Raw genomic sequence first — 17673 nt, 5'->3', positions numbered from 1 at the left:
TTGTTTTTAATCGCTTCTCGGCCTTTTGGCTAACATCAAGTGTAGTGTAGTCACGGAAGAGCTGATGTACTTTAACTTTCATGCAAGGAATTGCATTTGATATAATTGGAAAAATTATTGAACTAGTTCACTATTGAAAACTATTTTCAGTGTTAAAACTACTGAACTTTCTTCACTAGGAGAGTGGTGAGGCCCTGGAACAGGCTGCCCAGGGAGGTTGTGGATGCCCCGTCCTTGGAGGTGTTCAAGGCCAGGTTGGACGGGGCCCTGGGCAACCTGATCTAGTAAAGGTGTATGTTTGGTGAATGTGTATGTTTGCTACATGATTTTGTTAGCTATCCAACTAGATAAACCTAATAACTTGCTTCTGGCCTATTCCCTAGTGTAGCCACCAAGTCCCTCCTTTACCTAGCCACCAATTTCCCCAAAATATAATCAGAGATTCATTAAGGTTGGAAGAGAGCACCAAGATAATCTCTTTAGACCAACCATCAACACATCACCACCATGTCAACTAAACAAACCATATTCCTCAATGCCAAATCTACCCTTCTCTTGAACACCTCCAGGGATGATGCTGACTCCACCATTTCACTGAGCAGCCTGTTCCAATGGGCTACCACTGTGAGTGGTAGTGTTTCCTAATATCCAACCTGAACCTGCTTGCCTGGCAGGGCCACCAAACATACACATTTACTAAATCAGGTTGCCCAGGGCCCCGTCCAACCTGGCCTTGGACACCTCCAGGGACGGGGCATCCACAACCTCCCTGGGCAGCCTGTTCCAGGGCCTAACCACTCTCCTAGTGAAGAACTTCCCCCTAACATCCAACCTAAATCTTCCCTCCTTTAACTTAAAACTATTTCCCCGTGTCCTGCTATTGTCAGCCCATTCAAAGAGTTTACTCCCCACAGCAAGGAAGACATTGAAGTGCTAAGGTCTGTCCAGAAGCTGGTAAAGGGTCTGGAGCACAAGTCTTGCAGGGATAGTTCCATTTGGAGAACAGGAAGCTCAGGAGACTTTATTGCTCTCTATAATTCCCTTAAATGAGGTTGTGGTGTGGTGGGAGTCAGCCAGCTCTCCCAGGTAACAGCAATAGGACAAGAAGGAATGGCCTCACATTGTGCCAGGGCAAGTTCAAGTTGGATATCAGGATAACTTCTTAGAAAGAGTGGTGAGTGGTGAGGGACGCAGTGGAGTCACTGTCTCTGGTGATGGTTGAGAACCATGTGCATGTGGCACTGAGGGATACTGTTTGTGGACATTCAGATCTGCAGGTAGAGAGGACAGCATTCTCCTATTGCCTGAAGTCACCATCCATGGGCAGGGCTGCCCCCCATCAGCTCAGCTGCCCAGGTTCCATCCAACCTGGCCTCCGGCCCCTCCAGAGATGGGGCACCCACAGCTCTCTGGGCAGCTGCGCCAACTCCTCACCGCCCTCTGAGTAAAGAACTTCCTCCTCACATCTAACTCAAGCCACCCTCTCTCTGTTTAAAGCCATTCTCCCATGTCCTATCACTCTACCTAAGCAGTTGCTCCCCGTATTAAGTGGACCTCTATACACTGCTGTCTTCTGGGTAGGAATTAAATCTCAGGAGCATTTTGTAACAAAAATAAGGGCAGAGACACACTGCTCCAGTTGAAAACACAGGGTGTGTGGCTGTACTCAGTTCCCTGTATCCCAGGGAACTGGGGGCCTTCCACAGCTTCCCCACTCCAGATGGGGCCTCACAAGAGCCGAGTAGAGAGGGACAATCACCTCCCTATCCCTGCCGACCACCCCTCTCCTGATGGAGCCCAGGATCCCGTTTGCATTCCGGGCTGCCAGAGCGCACTGCTGGCTCACGTTGAGCCTTTCGTCCATCAGGACCCCCAGGTCTTTCTCTGCCGAGCTGCTCTCAAGGACCACTCCTCCCAGCCTGTACAGGTGCCTGGGCTTCTTCCGGCCCAAGTGCAAAACCTTGCACTTTGCCGTGTTGAACCTCATTAGTTTCACCTCCAGCCTGTCGAGGTCCCTCTGAATGACATCCCTTCTTTCCGCCGTACCGACCGCAGCACTCAGCTCGGTGCCATCAGCGCACTTGGGCAGCGCCGTGGCTGGGTTGGTTAAAGCGCCTGTCTAGTAAACAGGAGCTCGTGGGTTCGAATCTTTCGGATGAGCCAAGGAGAGGCGGGGAAGGCAGGGGGCGGGGCTAGCGGCGTGGGGGCGGAGCTAGGACGGAGCTCGCAGCCAAGGGGCGGAGCTATGCCTGACCCTTAAAGCGCCGGAGATGTAGCTCAGTGGTAAGTGCGCATGCTCGGTAAGTATGAGCACCCGGGTTCGATCCCCGGCATCTCCATGGAAGGCGCGCATTGTTTTTAATCGCTTCTCGGCCTTTTGGCTAACATCAAGTGTAGTGTAGTCACGGAAGAGCTGATGTGTAGTTTAACTTTCATGCAAGGAATTGCATTTGATATAATTGGAAAAATTATTGAACTAGTTCACTATTGAAAACTATTTTCAGTGTTAAAACTACTGAACTTTCTTCACCAGGAGAGTGGTGAGGCCCTGGAACAGGCTGCCCAGGGAGGTTGTGGATGCCCCGTCCTTGGAGGTGTTCAAGGCCAGGTTGGACGGGGCCCTGGGCAACCTGATCTAGTAAAGGTGTGTGTTTGGTGAATGTGTATGTTTGCTACATGATTTTGTTAGCTATCCAACTAGATAAACCTAATAACTTGCTTCTGGCCTATTCCCTAGTGTAGCCACCAAGTCCCTCCTTTACCTAGCCACTAATTTCCCCAAAATATAATCAGAGATTCATTAAGGTTGGAAGAGAGCACCAAGATAATCTCTTTAGACCAACCATCAACACATCACCACCATGTCAACTAAACAAACCATATTCCTCAATGCCAAATCTACCCTTCTCTTGAACACCTCCAGGGATGCTGACTCCACCATTTCACTGAGCAGCCTGTTCCAATGGGCTACCACTGTGAGTGGTAGTGTTTCCTAATATCCAACCTGAACCTGCTTGCCTGGCAGGGCCACCAAACATACACATTTACTAAATCAGGTTGCCCAGGGCCCCGTCCAACCTGGTCTTGAACACCTCCAAGGACGGGGCATCCACAACCTCCCTGGGCAGCCTGTTCCAGGGCCTAACCACTCTACTAGTGAAGAACTTCCCCCTAACATCCAACCTAAATCTTCCCTCTTTTAACTTAAAACTATGTCCCCGTGTCCTGCTATTGTCAGCCCATTCAAAGAGTTTACTCCCCGCAACAAGGAAGACATTGAAGTGCTAAGGTCTGTCCAGAAGCTGGTAAAGGGTCTGGAGCACAGGTCTTGCAGGGATAGTTCCATTTGGAGAACAGGAAGCTCAGGAGACTTTATTGCTCTCTATAATTCCCTTAAATGAGGTTGTGGTGTGGTGGGAGTCAGCCAGCTCTCCCAGGTAACAGCAATAGGACAAGAAGGAATGGCCTCACATTGTGCCAGGGCAAGTTCAAGTTGGATATCAGGATAACTTCTTAGAAAGAGTGGTGAGTGGTGAGGGACGCAGTGGAGTCACTGTCTCTGGTGATGGTTGAGAACCATGTGCATGTGGCACTGAGGGATACTGTTTGTGGACATTCAGATCTGCAGGTAGAGAGGACAGCATTCTCCTATTGCCTGAAGTCGCCATCCATGGGCAGGGCTGCCCCCCATCAGCTCAGCTGCCCAGGTTCCATCCAACCTGGCCTCCAGCCCCTCCAGAGATGGGGCACCCGCAGCTCTCTGGGCGGCTGCGCAAACTCCTCACCGCCCTCTGAGTAAAGAACTTCCTCCTCACATCTAACTCAAGCCACCCTCTCTCTGTTTAAAGCCATTCTCCCATGTCCTATCACTCTACCTAAGCAGTTGCTCCCCATATTAAGTGGACCTCTATACACTGCTGTCTTCTGGGTAGGAATTAAATCTCAGGAGCATTTTGTAACAAAAATAAGGGCAGAGACACACTGCTCCAGTTGAAAACACAGGGTGTGTGGCTGTACTCAGTTCCCTGTATCCCAGGGAACCGGGGGCCTTCCACAGCTTCCCCACTCCAGATGGGGCCTCACAAGAGCCGAGTAGAGAGGGACAATCACCTCCCTATCCCTGCCGACCACCCCTCTCCTGATGGAGCCCAGGATCCCATTTGCATTCCGGGCTGCCAGAGCGCACTGCTGGCTCATGTTGAGCCTTTCGTCCATCAGGGCCCCCAGGTCTTTCTCTGCCGAGCTGCTCTCAAGGACCACTCCTCCTCCCAGCCTGTACAGGTGCCTGGGCTTCTTCCGGCCCAAGTGCAAAACCTTGCACTTTGCCGTGTTGAACCTCATTAGTTTCACCTCCAGCCTGTCGAGGTCCCTCTGAATGACATCCCTTCTTTCCGCCGTATCGACCGCAGCACTCAGCTCGGTGCCATCAGCGCACTTGGGCAGCGCCGTGGCTGGGTTGGTTAAAGCGCCTGTCTAGTAAACGGGAGCTCGTGGGTTCGAATCTTTCGGATGAGCCAAGGAGAGGCGGGGAAGGCAGGGGGCGGGGCTAGCGGCGTGGGGGCGGAGCTAGGACGGAGCTCGCAGCCAAGGGGCGGAGCTATGCCTGACCCTTAAAGCGCCGGAGATGTAGCTCAGTGGTAAGTGCGCATGCTCGGTAAGTATGAGCACCCGGGTTCGATCCCCGGCATCTCCATGGAAGGCGCGCATTGTTTTTAATCGCTTCTCGGCCTTTTGGCTAACATCAAGTGTAGTGTAGTCACGGAAGAGCTGATGTACTTTAACTTTCATGCAAGGAATTGCATTTGATATAATTGGAAAAATTATTGAACTAGTTCACTATTGAAAACTATTTTCAGTGTTAAAACTACTGAACTTTCTTCACTAGGAGAGTGGTGAGGCCCTGGAACAGGCTGCCCAGGGAGGTTGTGGATGCCCCGTCCTTGGAGGTGTTCAAGGCCAGGTTGGACGGGGCCCTGGGCAACCTGATCTAGTAAAGGTGTATGTTTGGTGAATGTGTATGTTTGCTACATGATTTTGTTAGCTATCCAACTAGATAAACCTAATAACTTGCTTCTGGCCTATTCCCTAGTGTAGCCACCAAGTCCCTCCTTTACCTAGCCACCAATTTCCCCAAAATATAATCAGAGATTCATTAAGGTTGGAAGAGAGCACCAAGATAATCTCTTTAGACCAACCATCAACACATCACCACCATGTCAACTAAACAAACCATATTCCTCAATGCCAAATCTACCCTTCTCTTGAACACCTCCAGGGATGATGCTGACTCCACCATTTCACTGAGCAGCCTGTTCCAATGGGCTACCACTGTGAGTGGTAGTGTTTCCTAATATCCAACCTGAACCTGCTTGCCTGGCAGGGCCACCAAACATACACATTTACTAAATCAGGTTGCCCAGGGCCCCGTCCAACCTGGCCTTGGACACCTCCAGGGACGGGGCATCCACAACCTCCCTGGGCAGCCTGTTCCAGGGCCTAACCACTCTCCTAGTGAAGAACTTCCCCCTAACATCCAACCTAAATCTTCCCTCCTTTAACTTAAAACTATTTCCCCGTGTCCTGCTATTGTCAGCCCATTCAAAGAGTTTACTCCCCACAGCAAGGAAGACATTGAAGTGCTAAGGTCTGTCCAGAAGCTGGTAAAGGGTCTGGAGCACAAGTCTTGCAGGGATAGTTCCATTTGGAGAACAGGAAGCTCAGGAGACTTTATTGCTCTCTATAATTCCCTTAAATGAGGTTGTGGTGTGGTGGGAGTCAGCCAGCTCTCCCAGGTAACAGCAATAGGACAAGAAGGAATGGCCTCACATTGTGCCAGGGCAAGTTCAAGTTGGATATCAGGATAACTTCTTAGAAAGAGTGGTGAGTGGTGAGGGACGCAGTGGAGTCACTGTCTCTGGTGATGGTTGAGAACCATGTGCATGTGGCACTGAGGGATACTGTTTGTGGACATTCAGATCTGCAGGTAGAGAGGACAGCATTCTCCTATTGCCTGAAGTCACCATCCATGGGCAGGGCTGCCCCCCATCAGCTCAGCTGCCCAGGTTCCATCCAACCTGGCCTCCGGCCCCTCCAGAGATGGGGCACCCACAGCTCTCTGGGCAGCTGCGCCAACTCCTCACCGCCCTCTGAGTAAAGAACTTCCTCCTCACATCTAACTCAAGCCACCCTCTCTCTGTTTAAAGCCATTCTCCCATGTCCTATCACTCTACCTAAGCAGTTGCTCCCCGTATTAAGTGGACCTCTATACACTGCTGTCTTCTGGGTAGGAATTAAATCTCAGGAGCATTTTGTAACAAAAATAAGGGCAGAGACACACTGCTCCAGTTGAAAACACAGGGTGTGTGGCTGTACTCAGTTCCCTGTATCCCAGGGAACTGGGGGCCTTCCACAGCTTCCCCACTCCAGATGGGGCCTCACAAGAGCCGAGTAGAGAGGGACAATCACCTCCCTATCCCTGCCGACCACCCCTCTCCTGATGGAGCCCAGGATCCCATTTGCATTCCGGGCTGCCAGAGCGCACTGCTGGCTCACGTTGAGCCTTTCGTCCATCAGGACCCCCAGGTCTTTCTCTGCCGAGCTGCTCTCAAGGACCACTCCTCCCAGCCTGTACAGGTGCCTGGGCTTCTTCCGGCCCAAGTGCAAAACCTTGCACTTTGCCGTGTTGAACCTCATTAGTTTCACCTCCAGCCTGTCGAGGTCCCTCTGAATGACATCCCTTCTTTCCGCCGTATCGACCGCAGCACTCAGCTCGGTGCCATCAGCGCACTTGGGCAGCGCCGTGGCTGGGTTGGTTAAAGCGCCTGTCTAGTAAACAGGAGCTCGTGGGTTCGAATCTTTCGGATGAGCCAAGGAGAGGCGGGGAAGGCAGGGGGCGGGGCTAGCGGCGTGGGGGCGGAGCTAGGACGGAGCTCGCAGCCAAGGGGCGGAGCTATGCCTGACCCTTAAAGCGCCGGAGATGTAGCTCAGTGGTAAGTGCGCATGCTCGGTAAGTATGAGCACCCGGGTTCGATCCCCGGCATCTCCATGGAAGGCGCGCATTGTTTTTAATCGCTTCTCGGCCTTTTGGCTAACATCAAGTGTAGTGTAGTCACGGAAGAGCTGATGTGTAGTTTAACTTTCATGCAAGGAATTGCATTTGATATAATTGGAAAAATTATTGAACTAGTTCACTATTGAAAACTATTTTCAGTGTTAAAACTACTGAACTTTCTTCACCAGGAGAGTGGTGAGGCCCTGGAACAGGCTGCCCAGGGAGGTTGTGGATGCCCCGTCCTTGGAGGTGTTCAAGGCCAGGTTGGACGGGGCCCTGGGCAACCTGATCTAGTAAAGGTGTGTGTTTGGTGAATGTGTATGTTTGCTACATGATTTTGTTAGCTATCCAACTAGATAAACCTAATAACTTGCTTCTGGCCTATTCCCTAGTGTAGCCACCAAGTCCCTCCTTTACCTAGCCACTAATTTCCCCAAAATATAATCAGAGATTCATTAAGGTTGGAAGAGAGCACCAAGATAATCTCTTTAGACCAACCATCAACACATCACCACCATGTCAACTAAACAAACCATATTCCTCAATGCCAAATCTACCCTTCTCTTGAACACCTCCAGGGATGCTGACTCCACCATTTCACTGAGCAGCCTGTTCCAATGGGCTACCACTGTGAGTGGTAGTGTTTCCTAATATCCAACCTGAACCTGCTTGCCTGGCAGGGCCACCAAACATACACATTTACTAAATCAGGTTGCCCAGGGCCCCGTCCAACCTGGTCTTGAACACCTCCAAGGACGGGGCATCCACAACCTCCCTGGGCAGCCTGTTCCAGGGCCTAACCACTCTACTAGTGAAGAACTTCCCCCTAACATCCAACCTAAATCTTCCCTCTTTTAACTTAAAACTATGTCCCCGTGTCCTGCTATTGTCAGCCCATTCAAAGAGTTTACTCCCCGCAACAAGGAAGACATTGAAGTGCTAAGGTCTGTCCAGAAGCTGGTAAAGGGTCTGGAGCACAGGTCTTGCAGGGATAGTTCCATTTGGAGAACAGGAAGCTCAGGAGACTTTATTGCTCTCTATAATTCCCTTAAATGAGGTTGTGGTGTGGTGGGAGTCAGCCAGCTCTCCCAGGTAACAGCAATAGGACAAGAAGGAATGGCCTCACATTGTGCCAGGGCAAGTTCAAGTTGGATATCAGGATAACTTCTTAGAAAGAGTGGTGAGTGGTGAGGGACGCAGTGGAGTCACTGTCTCTGGTGATGGTTGAGAACCATGTGCATGTGGCACTGAGGGATACTGTTTGTGGACATTCAGATCTGCAGGTAGAGAGGACAGCATTCTCCTATTGCCTGAAGTCGCCATCCATGGGCAGGGCTGCCCCCCATCAGCTCAGCTGCCCAGGTTCCATCCAACCTGGCCTCCAGCCCCTCCAGAGATGGGGCACCCGCAGCTCTCTGGGCGGCTGCGCAAACTCCTCACCGCCCTCTGAGTAAAGAACTTCCTCCTCACATCTAACTCAAGCCACCCTCTCTCTGTTTAAAGCCATTCTCCCATGTCCTATCACTCTACCTAAGCAGTTGCTCCCCATATTAAGTGGACCTCTATACACTGCTGTCTTCTGGGTAGGAATTAAATCTCAGGAGCATTCTGTAACTAAAATAAGGGCAGAGACACACTGCTCCAGTTGAAAACACAGGGTGTGTGGCTGTACTCAGTTCCCTGTATCCCAGGGAACCGGGGGCCTTCCACAGCTTCCCCACTCCAGATGGGGCCTCACAAGAGCCGAGTAGAGAGGGACAATCACCTCCCTATCCCTGCCGACCACCCCTCTCCTGATGGAGCCCAGGATCCCATTTGCATTCCGGGCTGCCAGAGCGCACTGCTGGCTCATGTTGAGCCTTTCGTCCATCAGGGCCCCCAGGTCTTTCTCTGCCGAGCTGCTCTCAAGGACCACTCCTCCTCCCAGCCTGTACAGGTGCCTGGGCTTCTTCCGGCCCAAGTGCAAAACCTTGCACTTTGCCGTGTTGAACCTCATTAGTTTCACCTCCAGCCTGTCGAGGTCCCTCTGAATGACATCCCTTCTTTCCGCCGTATCGACCGCAGCACTCAGCTCGGTGCCATCAGCGCACTTGGGCAGCGCCGTGGCTGGGTTGGTTAAAGCGCCTGTCTAGTAAACGGGAGCTCGTGGGTTCGAATCTTTCGGATGAGCCAAGGAGAGGCGGGGAAGGCAGGGGGCGGGGCTAGCGGCGTGGGGGCGGAGCTAGGACGGAGCTCGCAGCCAAGGGGCGGAGCTATGCCTGACCCTTAAAGCGCCGGAGATGTAGCTCAGTGGTAAGTGCGCATGCTCGGTAAGTATGAGCACCCGGGTTCGATCCCCGGCATCTCCATGGAAGGCGCGCATTGTTTTTAATCGCTTCTCGGCCTTTTGGCTAACATCAAGTGTAGTGTAGTCACGGAAGAGCTGATGTACTTTAACTTTCATGCAAGGAATTGCATTTGATATAATTGGAAAAATTATTGAACTAGTTCACTATTGAAAACTATTTTCAGTGTTAAAACTACTGAACTTTCTTCACTAGGAGAGTGGTGAGGCCCTGGAACAGGCTGCCCAGGGAGGTTGTGGATGCCCCGTCCTTGGAGGTGTTCAAGGCCAGGTTGGACGGGGCCCTGGGCAACCTGATCTAGTAAAGGTGTATGTTTGGTGAATGTGTATGTTTGCTACATGATTTTGTTAGCTATCCAACTAGATAAACCTAATAACTTGCTTCTGGCCTATTCCCTAGTGTAGCCACCAAGTCCCTCCTTTACCTAGCCACCAATTTCCCCAAAATATAATCAGAGATTCATTAAGGTTGGAAGAGAGCACCAAGATAATCTCTTTAGACCAACCATCAACACATCACCACCATGTCAACTAAACAAACCATATTCCTCAATGCCAAATCTACCCTTCTCTTGAACACCTCCAGGGATGATGCTGACTCCACCATTTCACTGAGCAGCCTGTTCCAATGGGCTACCACTGTGAGTGGTAGTGTTTCCTAATATCCAACCTGAACCTGCTTGCCTGGCAGGGCCACCAAACATACACATTTACTAAATCAGGTTGCCCAGGGCCCCGTCCAACCTGGCCTTGGACACCTCCAGGGACGGGGCATCCACAACCTCCCTGGGCAGCCTGTTCCAGGGCCTAACCACTCTCCTAGTGAAGAACTTCCCCCTAACATCCAACCTAAATCTTCCCTCCTTTAACTTAAAACTATTTCCCCGTGTCCTGCTATTGTCAGCCCATTCAAAGAGTTTACTCCCCACAGCAAGGAAGACATTGAAGTGCTAAGGTCTGTCCAGAAGCTGGTAAAGGGTCTGGAGCACAAGTCTTGCAGGGATAGTTCCATTTGGAGAACAGGAAGCTCAGGAGACTTTATTGCTCTCTATAATTCCCTTAAATGAGGTTGTGGTGTGGTGGGAGTCAGCCAGCTCTCCCAGGTAACAGCAATAGGACAAGAAGGAATGGCCTCACATTGTGCCAGGGCAAGTTCAAGTTGGATATCAGGATAACTTCTTAGAAAGAGTGGTGAGTGGTGAGGGACGCAGTGGAGTCACTGTCTCTGGTGATGGTTGAGAACCATGTGCATGTGGCACTGAGGGATACTGTTTGTGGACATTCAGATCTGCAGGTAGAGAGGACAGCATTCTCCTATTGCCTGAAGTCACCATCCATGGGCAGGGCTGCCCCCCATCAGCTCAGCTGCCCAGGTTCCATCCAACCTGGCCTCCGGCCCCTCCAGAGATGGGGCACCCACAGCTCTCTGGGCAGCTGCGCCAACTCCTCACCGCCCTCTGAGTAAAGAACTTCCTCCTCACATCTAACTCAAGCCACCCTCTCTCTGTTTAAAGCCATTCTCCCATGTCCTATCACTCTACCTAAGCAGTTGCTCCCCGTATTAAGTGGACCTCTATACACTGCTGTCTTCTGGGTAGGAATTAAATCTCAGGAGCATTTTGTAACAAAAATAAGGGCAGAGACACACTGCTCCAGTTGAAAACACAGGGTGTGTGGCTGTACTCAGTTCCCTGTATCCCAGGGAACTGGGGGCCTTCCACAGCTTCCCCACTCCAGATGGGGCCTCACAAGAGCCGAGTAGAGAGGGACAATCACCTCCCTATCCCTGCCGACCACCCCTCTCCTGATGGAGCCCAGGATCCCGTTTGCATTCCGGGCTGCCAGAGCGCACTGCTGGCTCACGTTGAGCCTTTCGTCCATCAGGACCCCCAGGTCTTTCTCTGCCGAGCTGCTCTCAAGGACCACTCCTCCCAGCCTGTACAGGTGCCTGGGCTTCTTCCGGCCCAAGTGCAAAACCTTGCACTTTGCCGTGTTGAACCTCATTAGTTTCACCTCCAGCCTGTCGAGGTCCCTCTGAATGACATCCCTTCTTTCCGCCGTACCGACCGCAGCACTCAGCTCGGTGCCATCAGCGCACTTGGGCAGCGCCGTGGCTGGGTTGGTTAAAGCGCCTGTCTAGTAAACAGGAGCTCGTGGGTTCGAATCTTTCGGATGAGCCAAGGAGAGGCGGGGAAGGCAGGGGGCGGGGCTAGCGGCGTGGGGGCGGAGCTAGGACGGAGCTCGCAGCCAAGGGGCGGAGCTATGCCTGACCCTTAAAGCGCCGGAGATGTAGCTCAGTGGTAAGTGCGCATGCTCGGTAAGTATGAGCACCCGGGTTCGATCCCCGGCATCTCCATGGAAGGCGCGCATTGTTTTTAATCGCTTCTCGGCCTTTTGGCTAACATCAAGTGTAGTGTAGTCACGGAAGAGCTGATGTGTAGTTTAACTTTCATGCAAGGAATTGCATTTGATATAATTGGAAAAATTATTGAACTAGTTCACTATTGAAAACTATTTTCAGTGTTAAAACTACTGAACTTTCTTCACCAGGAGAGTGGTGAGGCCCTGGAACAGGCTGCCCAGGGAGGTTGTGGATGCCCCGTCCTTGGAGGTGTTCAAGGCCAGGTTGGACGGGGCCCTGGGCAACCTGATCTAGTAAAGGTGTGTGTTTGGTGAATGTGTATGTTTGCTACATGATTTTGTTAGCTATCCAACTAGATAAACCTAATAACTTGCTTCTGGCCTATTCCCTAGTGTAGCCACCAAGTCCCTCCTTTACCTAGCCACTAATTTCCCCAAAATATAATCAGAGATTCATTAAGGTTGGAAGAGAGCACCAAGATAATCTCTTTAGACCAACCATCAACACATCACCACCATGTCAACTAAACAAACCATATTCCTCAATGCCAAATCTACCCTTCTCTTGAACACCTCCAGGGATGCTGACTCCACCATTTCACTGAGCAGCCTGTTCCAATGGGCTACCACTGTGAGTGGTAGTGTTTCCTAATATCCAACCTGAACCTGCTTGCCTGGCAGGGCCACCAAACATACACATTTACTAAATCAGGTTGCCCAGGGCCCCGTCCAACCTGGTCTTGAACACCTCCAAGGACGGGGCATCCACAACCTCCCTGGGCAGCCTGTTCCAGGGCCTAACCACTCTACTAGTGAAGAACTTCCCCCTAACATCCAACCTAAATCTTCCCTCTTTTAACTTAAAACTATGTCCCCGTGTCCTGCTATTGTCAGCCCATTCAAAGAGTTTACTCCCCGCAACAAGGAAGACATTGAAGTGCTAAGGTCTGTCCAGAAGCTGGTAAAGGGTCTGGAGCACAGGTCTTGCAGGGATAGTTCCATTTGGAGAACAGGAAGCTCAGGAGACTTTATTGCTCTCTATAATTCCCTTAAATGAGGTTGTGGTGTGGTGGGAGTCAGCCAGCTCTCCCAGGTAACAGCAATAGGACAAGAAGGAATGGCCTCACATTGTGCCAGGGCAAGTTCAAGTTGGATATCAGGATAACTTCTTAGAAAGAGTGGTGAGTGGTGAGGGACGCAGTGGAGTCACTGTCTCTGGTGATGGTTGAGAACCATGTGCATGTGGCACTGAGGGATACTGTTTGTGGACATTCAGATCTGCAGGTAGAGAGGACAGCATTCTCCTATTGCCTGAAGTCGCCATCCATGGGCAGGGCTGCCCCCCATCAGCTCAGCTGCCCAGGTTCCATCCAACCTGGCCTCCAGCCCCTCCAGAGATGGGGCACCCGCAGCTCTCTGGGCGGCTGCGCAAACTCCTCACCGCCCTCTGAGTAAAGAACTTCCTCCTCACATCTAACTCAAGCCACCCTCTCTCTGTTTAAAGCCATTCTCCCATGTCCTATCACTCTACCTAAGCAGTTGCTCCCCATATTAAGTGGACCTCTATACACTGCTGTCTTCTGGGTAGGAATTAAATCTCAGGAGCATTTTGTAACAAAAATAAGGGCAGAGACACACTGCTCCAGTTGAAAACACAGGGTGTGTGGCTGTACTCAGTTCCCTGTATCCCAGGGAACCGGGGGCCTTCCACAGCTTCCCCACTCCAGATGGGGCCTCACAAGAGCCGAGTAGAGAGGGACAATCACCTCCCTATCCCTGCCGACCACCCCTCTCCTGATGGAGCCCAGGATCCCATTTGCATTCCGGGCTGCCAGAGCGCACTGCTGGCTCATGTTGAGCCTTTCGTCCATCAGGGCCCCCAGGTCTTTCTCTGCCGAGCTGCTCTCAAGGACCACTCCTCCTCCCAGCCTGTACAGGTGCCTGGGCTTCTTCCGGCCCAAGTGCAAAACCTTGCACTTTGCCGTGTTGAACCTCATTAGTTTCACCTCCAGCCTGTCGAGGTCCCTCTGAATGACATCCCTTCTTTCCGCCGTATCGACCGCAGCACTCAGCTCGGTGCCATCAGCGCACTTGGGCAGCGCCGTGGCTGGGTTGGTTAAAGCGCCTGTCTAGTAAACGGGAGCTCGTGGGTTCGAATCTTTCGGATGAGCCAAGGAGAGGCGGGGAAGGCAGGGGGCGGGGCTAGCGGCGTGGGGGCGGAGCTAGGACGGAGCTCGCAGCCAAGGGGCGGAGCTATGCCTGACCCTTAAAGCGCCGGAGATGTAGCTCAGTGGTAAGTGCGCATGCTCGGTAAGTATGAGCACCCGGGTTCGATCCCCGGCATCTCCATGGAAGGCGCGCATTGTTTTTAATCGCTTCTCGGCCTTTTGGCTAACATCAAGTGTAGTGTAGTCACGGAAGAGCTGATGTACTTTAACTTTCATGCAAGGAATTGCATTTGATATAATTGGAAAAATTATTGAACTAGTTCACTATTGAAAACTATTTTCAGTGTTAAAACTACTGAACTTTCTTCACTAGGAGAGTGGTGAGGCCCTGGAACAGGCTGCCCAGGGAGGTTGTGGATGCCCCGTCCTTGGAGGTGTTCAAGGCCAGGTTGGACGGGGCCCTGGGCAACCTGATCTAGTAAAGGTGTATGTTTGGTGAATGTGTATGTTTGCTACATGATTTTGTTAGCTATCCAACTAGATAAACCTAATAACTTGCTTCTGGCCTATTCCCTAGTGTAGCCACCAAGTCCCTCCTTTACCTAGCCACCAATTTCCCCAAAATATAATCAGAGATTCATTAAGGTTGGAAGAGAGCACCAAGATAATCTCTTTAGACCAACCATCAACACATCACCACCATGTCAACTAAACAAACCATATTCCTCAATGCCAAATCTACCCTTCTCTTGAACACCTCCAGGGATGATGCTGACTCCACCATTTCACTGAGCAGCCTGTTCCAATGGGCTACCACTGTGAGTGGTAGTGTTTCCTAATATCCAACCTGAACCTGCTTGCCTGGCAGGGCCACCAAACATACACATTTACTAAATCAGGTTGCCCAGGGCCCCGTCCAACCTGGCCTTGGACACCTCCAGGGACGGGGCATCCACAACCTCCCTGGGCAGCCTGTTCCAGGGCCTAACCACTCTCCTAGTGAAGAACTTCCCCCTAACATCCAACCTAAATCTTCCCTCCTTTAACTTAAAACTATTTCCCCGTGTCCTGCTATTGTCAGCCCATTCAAAGAGTTTACTCCCCACAGCAAGGAAGACATTGAAGTGCTAAGGTCTGTCCAGAAGCTGGTAAAGGGTCTGGAGCACAAGTCTTGCAGGGATAGTTCCATTTGGAGAACAGGAAGCTCAGGAGACTTTATTGCTCTCTATAATTCCCTTAAATGAGGTTGTGGTGTGGTGGGAGTCAGCCAGCTCTCCCAGGTAACAGCAATAGGACAAGAAGGAATGGCCTCACATTGTGCCAGGGCAAGTTCAAGTTGGATATCAGGATAACTTCTTAGAAAGAGTGGTGAGTGGTGAGGGACGCAGTGGAGTCACTGTCTCTGGTGATGGTTGAGAACCATGTGCATGTGGCACTGAGGGATACTGTTTGTGGACATTCAGATCTGCAGGTAGAGAGGACAGCATTCTCCTATTGCCTGAAGTCACCATCCATGGGCAGGGCTGCCCCCCATCAGCTCAGCTGCCCAGGTTCCATCCAACCTGGCCTCCGGCCCCTCCAGAGATGGGGCACCCACAGCTCTCTGGGCAGCTGCGCCAACTCCTCACCGCCCTCTGAGTAAAGAACTTCCTCCTCACATCTAACTCAAGCCACCCTCTCTCTGTTTAAAGCCATTCTCCCATGTCCTATCACTCTACCTAAGCAGTTGCTCCCCGTATTAAGTGGACCTCTATACACTGCTGTCTTCTGGGTAGGAATTAAATCTCAGGAGCATTTTGTAACAAAAATAAGGGCAGAGACACACTGCTCCAGTTGAAAACACAGGGTGTGTGGCTGTACTCAGTTCCCTGTATCCCAGGGAACTGGGGGCCTTCCACAGCTTCCCCACTCCAGATGGGGCCTCACAAGAGCCGAGTAGAGAGGGACAATCACCTCCCTATCCCTGCCGACCACCCCTCTCCTGATGGAGCCCAGGATCCCATTTGCATTCCGGGCTGCCAGAGCGCACTGCTGGCTCACGTTGAGCCTTTCGTCCATCAGGACCCCCAGGTCTTTCTCTGCCGAGCTGCTCTCAAGGACCACTCCTCCCAGCCTGTACAGGTGCCTGGGCTTCTTCCGGCCCAAGTGCAAAACCTTGCACTTTGCCGTGTTGAACCTCATTAGTTTCACCTCCAGCCTGTCGAGGTCCCTCTGAATGACATCCCTTCTTTCCGCCGTATCGACCGCAGCACTCAGCTCGGTGCCATCAGCGCACTTGGGCAGCGCCGTGGCTGGGTTGGTTAAAGCGCCTGTCTAGTAAACAGGAGCTCGTGGGTTCGAATCTTTCGGATGAGCCAAGGAGAGGCGGGGAAGGCAGGGGGCGGGGCTAGCGGCGTGGGGGCGGAGCTAGGACGGAGCTCGCAGCCAAGGGGCGGAGCTATGCCTGACCCTTAAAGCGCCGGAGATGTAGCTCAGTGGTAAGTGCGCATGCTCGGTAAGTATGAGCACCCGGGTTCGATCCCCGGCATCTCCATGGAAGGCGCGCATTGTTTTTAATCGCTTCTCGGCCTTTTGGCTAACATCAAGTGTAGTGTAGTCACGGAAGAGCTGATGTGTAGTTTAACTTTCATGCAAGGAATTGCATTTGATATAATTGGAAAAATTATTGAACTAGTTCACTATTGAAAACTATTTTCAGTGTTAAAACTACTGAACTTTCTTCACCAGGAGAGTGGTGAGGCCCTGGAACAGGCTGCCCAGGGAGGTTGTGGATGCCCCGTCCTTGGAGGTGTTCAAGGCCAGGTTGGACGGGGCCCTGGGCAACCTGATCTAGTAAAGGTGTGTGTTTGGTGAATGTGTATGTTTGCTACATGATTTTGTTAGCTATCCAACTAGATAAACCTAATAACTTGCTTCTGGCCTATTCCCTAGTGTAGCCACCAAGTCCCTCCTTTACCTAGCCACTAATTTCCCCAAAATATAATCAGAGATTCATTAAGGTTGGAAGAGAGCACCAAGATAATCTCTTTAGACCAACCATCAACACATCACCACCATGTCAACTAAACAAACCATATTCCTCAATGCCAAATCTACCCTTCTCTTGAACACCTCCAGGGATGCTGACTCCACCATTTCACTGAGCAGCCTGTTCCAATGGGCTACCACTGTGAGTGGTAGTGTTTCCTAATATCCAACCTGAACCTGCTTGCCTGGCAGGGCCACCAAACATACACATTTACTAAATCAGGTTGCCCAGGGCCCCGTCCAACCTGGTCTTGAACACCTCCAAGGACGGGGCATCCACAACCTCCCTGGGCAGCCTGTTCCAGGGCCTAACCACTCTACTAGTGAAGAACTTCCCCCTAACATCCAACCTAAATCTTCCCTCTTTTAACTTAAAACTATGTCCCCGTGTCCTGCTATTGTCAGCCCATTCAAAGAGTTTACTCCCCGCAACAAGGAAGACATTGAAGTGCTAAGGTCTGTCCAGAAGCTGGTAAAGGGTCTGGAGCACAGGTCTTGCAGGGATAGTTCCATTTGGAGAACAGGAAGCTCAGGAGACTTTATTGCTCTCTATAATTCCCTTAAATGAGGTTGTGGTGTGGTGGGAGTCAGCCAGCTCTCCCAGGTAACAGCAATAGGACAAGAAGGAATGGCCTCACATTGTGCCAGGGCAAGTTCAAGTTGGATATCAGGATAACTTCTTAGAAAGAGTGGTGAGTGGTGAGGGACGCAGTGGAGTCACT

General features: G+C 51.5%; 7 non-coding genes across 7 annotated transcripts; all 7 read left to right on the top strand.

The window, feature by feature from the left end:
- The first annotated feature begins 2266 nt into the window (after window positions 1-2266).
- On the top strand, window positions 2267-2339 carry TRNAT-GGU (transfer RNA threonine (anticodon GGU)). Its single transcript has one exon. It is a non-coding gene; the product is annotated as a tRNA-Thr (tRNA).
- Window positions 2340-4620: 2281 nt separating this feature from the next.
- TRNAT-GGU (transfer RNA threonine (anticodon GGU)) lies at window positions 4621-4693 on the top strand. The gene has a single exon. It is a non-coding gene; the product is annotated as a tRNA-Thr (tRNA).
- A 2279-nt stretch (window positions 4694-6972) lies between these two features.
- Window positions 6973-7045, top strand: TRNAT-GGU (transfer RNA threonine (anticodon GGU)). Its single transcript has one exon. It is a non-coding gene; the product is annotated as a tRNA-Thr (tRNA).
- Window positions 7046-9326: 2281 nt separating this feature from the next.
- TRNAT-GGU (transfer RNA threonine (anticodon GGU)) lies at window positions 9327-9399 on the top strand. Its single transcript has one exon. It is a non-coding gene; the product is annotated as a tRNA-Thr (tRNA).
- Window positions 9400-11678: 2279 nt separating this feature from the next.
- On the top strand, window positions 11679-11751 carry TRNAT-GGU (transfer RNA threonine (anticodon GGU)). The gene has a single exon. It is a non-coding gene; the product is annotated as a tRNA-Thr (tRNA).
- Window positions 11752-14032: 2281 nt separating this feature from the next.
- On the top strand, window positions 14033-14105 carry TRNAT-GGU (transfer RNA threonine (anticodon GGU)). The gene has a single exon. It is a non-coding gene; the product is annotated as a tRNA-Thr (tRNA).
- Window positions 14106-16384: 2279 nt separating this feature from the next.
- Window positions 16385-16457, top strand: TRNAT-GGU (transfer RNA threonine (anticodon GGU)). Its single transcript has one exon. It is a non-coding gene; the product is annotated as a tRNA-Thr (tRNA).
- The last annotated feature ends 1216 nt before the right edge of the window (window positions 16458-17673 follow it).

The sequence above is a fragment of the Coturnix japonica genome, chromosome 3 (assembly GCF_054131305.1).
Source record: "Coturnix japonica strain WE chromosome 3, WE-NBRP24, whole genome shotgun sequence".
NCBI lineage: Eukaryota > Metazoa > Chordata > Aves > Galliformes > Phasianidae > Coturnix > Coturnix japonica.
Note: the sequence above shows the minus strand (reverse complement) of the source record. Positions and strands in the feature narration are given on the sequence as shown.